The following is a 10333-nucleotide window of genomic DNA, read 5'->3' as shown; positions in this document are numbered from 1 at the left end:
TCGAAAACGTGATCCCTTTGTCTCTCCGTGAAGGAGGCATTTGCCTGTGGTCAAAGGGGTGCTTCCTGCTGGACCCACCTTTTCTCAACACTCCCTTCGTCCTGACCCTTCCCCTGACCACCTGTACAACCCACTCAGCCAGTGGCTTTGAATGGCACAAAGCATTGCACTGCAGGACAAGGAATCCTCGGGGTAAAATCTCATTCATGGGGTCCATATCCTTCGAGAGACATGATACTTCAGTTCCACTCTCCACACCAGCCCTCTGCTGGTTTGGCTTCACCGGCAACTTTCCAAAGAAGATTAGGGCCACTGAGGAAGCGACTGCCTTTGCATTGGGCCCAGCTCAACCTCTCCTGGTAAGAATGTTCACGGCACATCCATCGCGATTGTAACCAGCAGCTCCCCAGAGTCTGCCCACAAAATCCCGTCCCTCCTCCTGACCTGCGGTCGGCTCCTCTGAGCCACATCTGCTCTCGGTGTTCCCTACTGTCTGCTGCGTGCACTCCACCCAACATTAATCATCTGCCTTCTCGAACTCTTTGCATTTAGAATTTCGCTGAAATCCCCAAGGTCTTTCCCTACCATATGATCTGAGTCACTAACTTCACAGATGTCATGAACTTCCCATTTCTCTTGTTCATGATCTTAGGAAAATATTAGCATCCAACTCCACATTCTTACAACACAGCTATTATTTCATTACCACCTTTACTCCCCATTCCACACTCGGAGGTTTGTTTCCAACCCAACAGATGATTACCAGTTTGGCTCCGTGCACCCACCTCGCCACGTCTGCCTGACATTATTGTAACAGAACTATTCTCTTTGGACAATGGGCTGGAAAACCTCAAAATTGAGAAGTTGTGGCTTTTTCCAAAATCAGAAAGCAAGTTGAAGGAGGCAACAGGAAAACAACCATTTTTCTTTCGAACCTGCTCCATGGTTGAGAGATTGTGTTGTCAACTGTGTGTGTGTGTGTGTGTGTGTCTGTGTGTCTGTGTCTGCGTATGCATGTGCATTTTAATGCGCAATGTTGCTTTCTGATCTTAGCTGGATGGGGACAGTGCCCCAGGGTCAACCCGGGAGGCTGTGTGGGCGCTGTGGTTTGGCAAACCTCACACTCATCCCCAACTCACTGCTCTCTTGCCTGACTCCAGGTTGACTCTCTCAATCTCCTTTCAGCAAGCGGTGGCCATGTGACATATTTCTGGATGGTGAGACTGAACAGGCCAACATAGGCTAGGCTATGCTGTGGTAACAAATTCACCCTGAAATATCAGGAGTTTAACACCATAGGGTTGATTTTCACTCACATTGCACCTCCCCTTGTGGATCTACTGGGCTTTCCACTCCACACAGTCCCACAGGCGCCCAGGCCGACGAAGGCTTTTCCATTCTGTGGCTGTAGCATCTGGAACATTTGGTACGCAAGGTTGCCGCCACCGGGGAGAGGAAGATGGGGACATTTCGGACTTTCAACTGCCATGACTGTAAAGTACCAGGTGTCACTTTTGCCCACTGCCTATCGGACAGAACTTACCTCATATTCTCAACGTAACTGCAAGGAACGCTAAGAAGTGTAGAGAACCAATCTTTCGGAGTCTTGGGTAAGCACTAATTGCCACAGAGATATAAGTAGAAGAACACTGGGGTCCGGGGGTTATTTCTGGAAAAATTTTTGCTTTCCTGATGAAAAGGACAAACATCACCACCACCCTCCTTCTACCTCGTGCGTGGACTTGATGGCCGGCAGTGAGGCAGCCATCTTGTGACTGTGACACAGCAAACCAACATGCTAAGGACTGTGGAGTAGAAAGAGCTTTTGATGACGCTGATGGCCTGCATCCCTGGCCCTGGCTTGCTGACTCCAGACTTCCTGTTCTGGGAGACGCTCAACCTCATTGGTTTAGGCCACTGTAGGTTGTACGCTCTCTGACTCGCACACAAACTCATTCCTAAAGGATACTGAAGGCTTTGAAGAGAGGGTACGATTTCAGAAACTATTTGCCACAAAAATTATATGATTGTGGAGGGGGCAGGAAGGGAGAAGGAGGAAAAGAGAGGGGGGGCATGGAGGGAGGGATGAGGAAGGAAAATGAGGCAAGAGAAGAGGGGAAGCTACCCCAGACATGAGGCTCTGTTAGAACAGAGTTGATACACAATTCCTGCTTCTTGGTACAACGACTGTCTATCCAGCCAGGAGTTGTTCTGGTTAAGGTCCCACTCTGCAGGGACAGCCTTGGAGGTCAGGACTCTGTCGTGACCACCAAAAGACTAGTAGAAAGTTCCTGAGCCCTCATTACCAACAAACAGAACCAGACTACTAAACAGTAAGCATATGTCATTTGTGGCCCCTGGGCTCTTACGATGGAGACGACACTGAATTGATTGGCCCTCTTTGCCCAGCCAGTGAGCTCCTCCAGAGATGGGGAACTCCTCGGGGCTTCCACTCTGAGTTCCGATCCCACTGAATCCTTCAGGTTGAAGGAGCATCTTGCTGGCGGGCAGGCCCTCCCCTCTCACCCTGGTTAGCCAGAGTGAGACTCCACCCCTTTTCCTTTCTACCCATCCACCTCCCTACCCGCAACAAACCTCAAGGCTGGTGCAGCACAATCCGAGTGAACAGTTAGGAGCCAGAAGGGCATCACATCCCAGGTTTCCTGACATCTTAATATTGGACCTTCTTTGATTTAGACCCTTGGGCCAGTTCCGAAGCTCACGCTCCAGGTCTGCGTCCTGGGGTCCTCTTCCTCGCTCTTCTCTCCCCGCTTCCTCCCTCCCTTGACCCCGACGGACAGGCCCACTTATTCCTAATGCAGACTTCTTAGCTCTGTCTTTTGTTTCTTGGTCCCGAAGACAAGGCCAGAGACTTCTGCTTTCCGCTGTATATTTTCCAGTATTCTCACATCCCCACTCACTCATAGATGCTCTAACACACAAGCGAGCTATGAGGGGATACTGGGTTAACACCAATCCTTTTCCACACGGCTTGTGCCTATGGACCAGCCTCTCATTTCCTCCTCCCCAGTTGTTCCAGGTTTCCCACAGATGAATGCTATCAGGACCCCGCAGTCCATGAGACTTTTCAGTCCTTCTGTCTACGTTTGCTGGGAGATTAGATTCCAAGAAGGAGGGACCCCTGCGTTTCCGTGGGTCCGACCCCTGCAGGCGTCTTCCCCGCCAAGCGCAGAGCTCGCGCACAGTCTGCACAGGTGTTTCCTGCCATGATCTGCTGCTCCTCTGCGACTCGGTGAGGGGTGGGAATGGTTAGAGACCCACACACGCCCCTTCCAGCTTGAGGCTGCCTCAGAGCCCTCTGGAAGCCCCTGAGCCTGTGGGATCCCCTTTGTTACCTGCCACCCTCTTCTCCCTCCTCCCCACGCCCTGAGCAAGTGGGAGTTTCCATTTCCCGTTTCAGGGTCATTTGTTAAAGCCAGCCAGGCAGAAAAGTCAGGGTTGGGGGTTGCATTTGGCAAGAGAGCCAGGCTGGAGATTAGGAAAACTGGATTCCAGACGCTGCTCTGCCACAGGTCAGCGCACTGACCCGGGGCAAGTCACCTCTCCTCGGGCCTCTGTTGCCTCATTTGACTAACAATGGTTCGAAATAACTGGATTACTCCTAAAACACCGTCCGTTTTTAAAAGGTGTCTCTCAGCAAGTTGCGCTCCTGACTTTTCCACGACCTCCCTGGAGTCTTACTACGATGCTAGAAGGTTCCAGAACTTTCCTTTTTGACCCTGGAGACACTGACTCCACTCCCGTCCTGACTTTCCTCTGACCTCGGGTTATTCTTTGGCGGCTGAGACGTCCCCGCATCTGCGGTTTTACTGCAGCCGAGTTGCTCTGCGGTTCACAAACAGCTTATTGTTTTCTTCTTTTCTCTTGAATCACAGTCAAGAGTTTCAAAGGGGATAAAACAGGACGGTCCCACAGGAGCTGTTGTGCAGCCCAAACACCGTAAGCCCGTGGGTGTGTCTGTCATCAGTTCTTGCACAGACTTCATGGGGCCACCACAGCCTAGTTTCTGAATCGCTCTAGGAGGGTGTTTGACAACTGAATAGGAGGGAGTTGCCAGGGAGCTGCCCCTCCAATATCTTCTGTCTGTATGAGTTTTAATTGGATACCCAGAGGCGTAGAAATGATTTCTTTCCAGGAATAAAAGAATCTCTAAAGAGCTAAGCCTGCAGCCCCCTGGGGAGCTGAATGAACAAGGGTGTGCAGTGAGCTCTTTCAGGAATGCAATGCTGTGTCCCGTGATCCTCAGGGATAAAGAGGAAAACTTTAGAGTTATCCCCACCTATGGAAGAATGGAAGACGGCTAAACAAGTCCCACCTGTAAGGGAATTGTCACGCATCCTATTTTATGGACTGGCCAGCTACTTACTTCCCGTTGGCAGATGGTTCAAATGAACCCAGGGATTAGGTCCAGAGGAGATCATTTTGAAAATCTAAGTCACAGTAAATAAGAAAATCTATGGGAAAGTGGTTAACACAATACTCAGCATTTTGTGGAAATCCTATAAACATTAATTTTTTTCTCCCATACGCAAATTGTCAAATAAGGCATTTTGTAGGGTAATCTGGACTGGTAGGGAGGTTAAAGGTGGTGTAGTAACTATTTCCCAAGACGGCGGCAGTACCACCTGCCATCCCACACGCTCTTCTGTAATGTGACCTCGCTTCTCTCCCATGAAGAGGGAGAGTGTCTTTCTCCTTCCCTGGAATCTGGGCATTTCCCTGTGAGCTTTCTTGACCGATAGAATGTGGCAGAAATGGTGCTGCATAACATCCAGGGCTGAGCCTAAGGATTCTATATCTTATACTTTTGAGTCTTTGAGGAGCCTGACTTCCCTGGTACCGTCATGCTGTGAAGAAGCACAAGCTAGCCAGTGAGAAAGAGTGGCCATGTGGAGGAGCACCCGGATGCCAGACCTGTGAGTGAAGCCTTCTAAGACCTTCCAGCCCAGTCCAGCCCAGGCAGCAGGTGAATGCAGACTAGCCAATGAGCCCAACTGATAACACATGAAACAGAAGGACCACCTGGCCAGAATTCCTGACCCACACGCTCACGAACAAATAAAATGATGGCTGTTTGAAACCACTAAACTTAGGGCTTTTTTCTTTGTACAGCAATGGATAAATCAAGTTTTGCAGAACAAATCTAAGAGAGAACCAAAGAATTTTACCTTCCCATAGGATTTCTTTCTATCCTCCCTAAATTCTTAATACGATGAATGTACTTTCAAAAGTAAGTGTTCCAGAAAGGTTGTCAAAGGATCTGTGAATTCATTAACTTAACAAGACTTTGTGAAACATTTTCAATATTAAACATTTTAGTATACATATAATCCCAATCCTCAGGGAGTCTAAAATCTAAGTGTGTAGACTAGACATATACACATGGAATGTTGAGAAACTACAAAGCACTAAGAAGAAAGCCAAGTCACCATTAATTCCTCCTCCAGCCCTGACTTTCCATCAGCCCTTGGGGCTGGTATATAACTTACCCCAGAGAAGACTCTTTGAGTCTCTTCCTGCTTCCTCCTCTGATTCTTAGCCCCTGGCTTGTGTCCACATGCTCCCTAGACAAATGACCACCTCAAGATAATTTGCTCACACTTCCGGGCAGGAAGAAAGAAAAGAAAAGGGCAACACTCAAAAGGAAATGCCAGCTCTATCTGTCCCTTTTCGTCAAGAGAGCAGTCTCATTCCTGGGAGCCTCACCTACGAAATTGCTGCTAAATCTTCTTAGTCAGAACTAGGGGACAAGTCTATCCTTAGCTGCAAGGGATCCTGGGCACACTCTGACACCCATTGGCTTCTATGGATAAGGGAAAAGGGATGGGCCTCCACTGGGTGTTAGAAGTAAGGGAGGGAAGACTGTAGGTTGGGCAGCCAATTAGTAGTGTCCACCGTAGTCAGAAAGTTAGCAGGCTAAAAAGGTGTTTGGACAAGACTAAATATGGTGGGCAGATGGCAGGAGGGGGTTGACATGGGCTTCTCTCTCTCCTGGGTGCTTTTGCATGGAAGGAGGAAAGAGTACATATACATACATACTAATCACCATGCAATGTTTGGACTTTGGTATTTGAGGCTGATTCTCTGACTTGCCTTGCTCAACATCTTCTCCAACTCTACTTAATGTGTCTTTTTGCTCTACAAAAGCTATAAGCTAAAAACTATATTTCCCTGACTCCCTTGCAGCCAGGATTCCATTGTGACTTAGCCTGTGCCAATCAGAAGCAATCCTTCAAGACATGCATTCAGAAGTGAGTTGAGTTGGGAGAGAAGCAGGTCATCACAAGGCTCTGGAGGCAGCACTGAAGGCATGGTTCCCCACTCGATATGCAGCTTCCTGGGCTGCCCACTTCTATGGCACAGGAGATGTTCCTGGAAGCTCAACTGGAATCCTGTTCTCCAGCACCCCAATGACCCTGCTGTCCATTTAACAACAGAAATAACTCCTTTTCTGAACTGGCCAGCATGACTCTGTTCTCTGTCACTGAAGCTTGATCACAGCATCATAGAGCCCTCGATCTGTTTCAGCTTCTCCCACTCACTAGCTGTGTGACTGACCTTAGACAAGTTACTATGTCTCTCCAAGCCACAGCCTCTTTTCTCTAAAATGGAATTCTTGCCTGGATTGATTGAGAAACTGCGTGCAGTGTGCTCTGCATGGTGCCTGACCCAGAGCGAATGTTCAACAAATATTCGCTGTCACCACCTTATCTCTGAACCTTTAGGAGCAATGCAGTGGAAGTAGGTGTCAGATGGGGAGTGGTACTAGAGAGATGTCCTGACATAAGATGATGGCTTTGTACTCTTCAGGGTGCAAAGGGAAGTGGCACACAGGAGCCCAGACTTGGAGTCCTCATTAGTAACGTCCAGCTCTTCTAGTAAACTGTGAGACCCTGGGGGTCTTAGGCTGAATTTCAATCCTATTTATATTTCCTTTAGCTTCTAGCAGAAAACTATTACAGAGGAGCGTGAGAATGTCCTGGGTGAGAGCTCCAAAGGCTGAGAATGGTATTGGAACCAGAAGCCATGCAATTACTAGCTATGAAACACCACTCCTGTGCTCAACCTCTGCTAAAAGTAGCTGTGATGGTGAACAGGACAGACACTGCCATTCTCTCCGCAGATTTCCCAGTCCAGCACAGGAAACAGCTGCTTAAAGCATTACACTTATGTACATTAACATTAGGATAGATGCTATGGAAGAAGGGAGCACAGTGATGGTGTGGGTGTAGTCTCTGACCCAAGGGAGGGTTTTTCTGAAGAAATCATATTTAGGCTGAAGTCTAATCAAAGAAATAAATCTGTATCAGCTACTTCAGTTCCCCCAGGGGTTTTTTAGTGGCCAAGAAGCTTTTGGTGCCAAGTGTAGTTTGCAGGGAGAGGAAAGTAAGTAGATGCTGCTGAAGGCAATAGGGAGACAAGTCAGACTGTGGAGGACAAAGCTGTGTGGTAGAGGTTGGGATGGCAGCCGTATGCAGGATACAAAGGAGAATGGAGGGCAGGGGCAGAGGTCATGGGCCTTGGACCTGGACCACTTCAATGGGGATGGAAAAGCAGGTGAAAGAAACCATTTTTGCAGAGAACCTGCAGATTTGGCTACATGTACCCATGCTTCCTTCCCCTTCAGGAGCCCCTCAGAAGGTAAAAATGAGGTGAATGTAATCACTTAGTTGGCCCAGCTTCTCCTCGGGAAGCTTTGACCACCCATCTGTGTGTGCCCATCAACAGCTGCAGTCCCACAATTGTTTGGGTGTTGATCTGTCTTAATCCCCTTGATAATGTGGGACCTCAGCGGAGAAAGGATGCCTCCATCTCTGCACCACAATGCCTACAGCTTAAGTGTCCAGGAAGCCGTGGCCAGCAGCGGGAATGATGGTGGATGGCGCTCAGGAAATGTTTATGGAATGAGACCAGGCACCAAGGAGTGACACCACTTTATTAAATAATGAATAACATGGTGACAACCCATTCCCTCTGACTCTCAGAGGAGTGTCCTATCTGCCAGCTAGCAGTGCCCACTGAGGATAGGATGTTGCAATAGATAATAGCTGAGACGTATTGAGCCAAGTCCTGGGCTCAACACGGCTGAGAGCACTGTGGAATGCCTTGGTGGGTGCAGGGAGAGGAAATGGCAGAGGGGAGACGCCAAGTCGATGGAATGGCAGCTCCTTGCTGGAAGATTGAAGGCAGCCAGGGAAGGAGAAGGCCTGGCTTTGGATGCTGTCTGCTCCTCTTCCAGGGTGATGCAGGGAAGGGCAGTAAAATGGAAGTGTCGGTGTCTACTCTGCCCAATTCATAGCATCACAGGTAAGCCCAGATGAGTCAAAGAGGGAAAGAGCTTCTGAGGGCCGTAAAGATGCAACGACTTACTAGTCAAAACATCGCAGGACTGCAGAGTGCAAACTGAGACTGCCTAGGTTGAATCTTGCAGACCATGTGGACTAACATGGCCAGGCTAGCAGCACCAAGTAGACTTGCCGGAGAAGGTGAATTCTGAGCAGAACTTAGGAGCAGGAAATGTATGAATTTGAAGAGAGGAGAGAGAACCCTTCTGGTCACCCTTCCATTTGGTGTCCACCTTATGTAGCTCACTGGATTAGTTCTACAGTTCGCGAGGTTGGCATGCTTTCCAAATGAGACAGAGGAGGAGCTCCGCATGGGTGTCTCCATGCTGCTTGGGCTTCCTCACAGCATGGTGGCTAGATTCCAAGAAGGAGCATTCCAGGAGGACAACATCAGTGTGCAATTGCTCATCAAGCCTCCACTTACATACACTTGCTGGTGTTCTTTTAGTTGAAGCTGGTCACACGGCCACATCCAGGGGCAATGCGGGAAAGGACCATGTGAGAACCTGAATACCAGGAAGCACTGTTCTTTGGGGGCCCCACAGTAATAGTTTACCACAAAGAGTGGCCAAACGCAACCAAACTAATCAATTTAAAATCATACTAGCATTTTATTGATTTTTTTTTACTTTTTATTGAAGTATAACATACCTATAGAAATGTGCAAAAATCATAATACACACCTTCATGGATTTTCACATATTGAGCACACCCATGTACTCGACATTCGGATCAAGAAACAAAACATTACCAGCACCCCAGAAGCCCCACTTACGCTTCTTTTCGCTCAGTCCCCATTTCCACCCCACTCAGGGGAACCACTCTCTTGACATCTAATAACACCGATTCACTTTGCAAGTTTTTTTTTAACTTTATATTGATGAAGTGAATGACTCCCATCGATGGTTTCTTTTGTTCAACATTCTTTGTGAGTTTATCCACATTGTTCTGTATAATTGTTGTTTGCTCATTTTCATATGATATTCCATTGCATGACTCAACATATTTTATTTATCTGTTCTATTATTAATTTGCTTAGTTTCCAATTTGGGACTGGTGCAAATAGTGTCACCACAAACATTCTAGTACATGTCTCTTGGGAGCGTATCTGTGTATTACTGTTGAGTATATACCTAGGAACAAAATTGCTGGATCCTAAGGTACACATGTGCTTTTAGTAGACAGCACAAAACCGTTTTCCAAAATGATTATGTGAGTTTCCATGTTCACTGGGGTGCATGAAAGTTCTCTTAGCTCCAAACTTTTTCCATCCTTTTCGTTTTAGACATTTTGATGGGTTTGTAGTAACATTGCATTGTGGTTTTAATTTGAATTTTCCTAATGATTAATGAAGTTGAGCACTTCTTCATAGGTTTATTGGCCATTTGGATTTCCTCTTTTGTTTAATGCCTTTCCAAATACTCTGCCAATTTTAAAATCTGATTATTTTGTCTTTTCCTTTTTGCTTTGTATGGGTTCTTTATATATTCTGGGTATGAATCCTTTGTCAGATGTATCTTCTTTCATTCTATATATTATCTTTTCTCTGTATTAGTGATAGCTTTTGATGACTAGGTTTCCATTTTAATGTAGTCTAATTTATCACATTTTTTGTTTATGGTTATTGCTTTTTATATCATAATCAAGAAATCTGTGCCTGCTCCAAGATCACAAAGATGTTATCCTGTGATTCCTTCTAAAAGTTTCATTGCCTTACTTCCACATTTAGGTTAATATGGAATTGAATTTTGTGGATGGTGTGAGATAGGGGGCTAAGATTTTTAAACAATAAAATGCGGATATATCCACTTGACCCAGCACCTTTCTTTGAAAAAAAACATCTGTTTAGTCTGCTTGGGCTGCCATAACAAAACATCACAACCTACGTTGCTTAAACAATAGACATTTATTTATTTACAGTTCTGGAGGCTAGAAGTCCATGATCAAGGCACCAACAAATTCAATTT

This window comes from Equus asinus, chromosome 19, assembly GCF_041296235.1.
Source record: "Equus asinus isolate D_3611 breed Donkey chromosome 19, EquAss-T2T_v2, whole genome shotgun sequence".
Taxonomy (NCBI): domain Eukaryota; kingdom Metazoa; phylum Chordata; class Mammalia; order Perissodactyla; family Equidae; genus Equus; species Equus asinus.
This window is presented reverse-complemented; position numbering follows the sequence as displayed.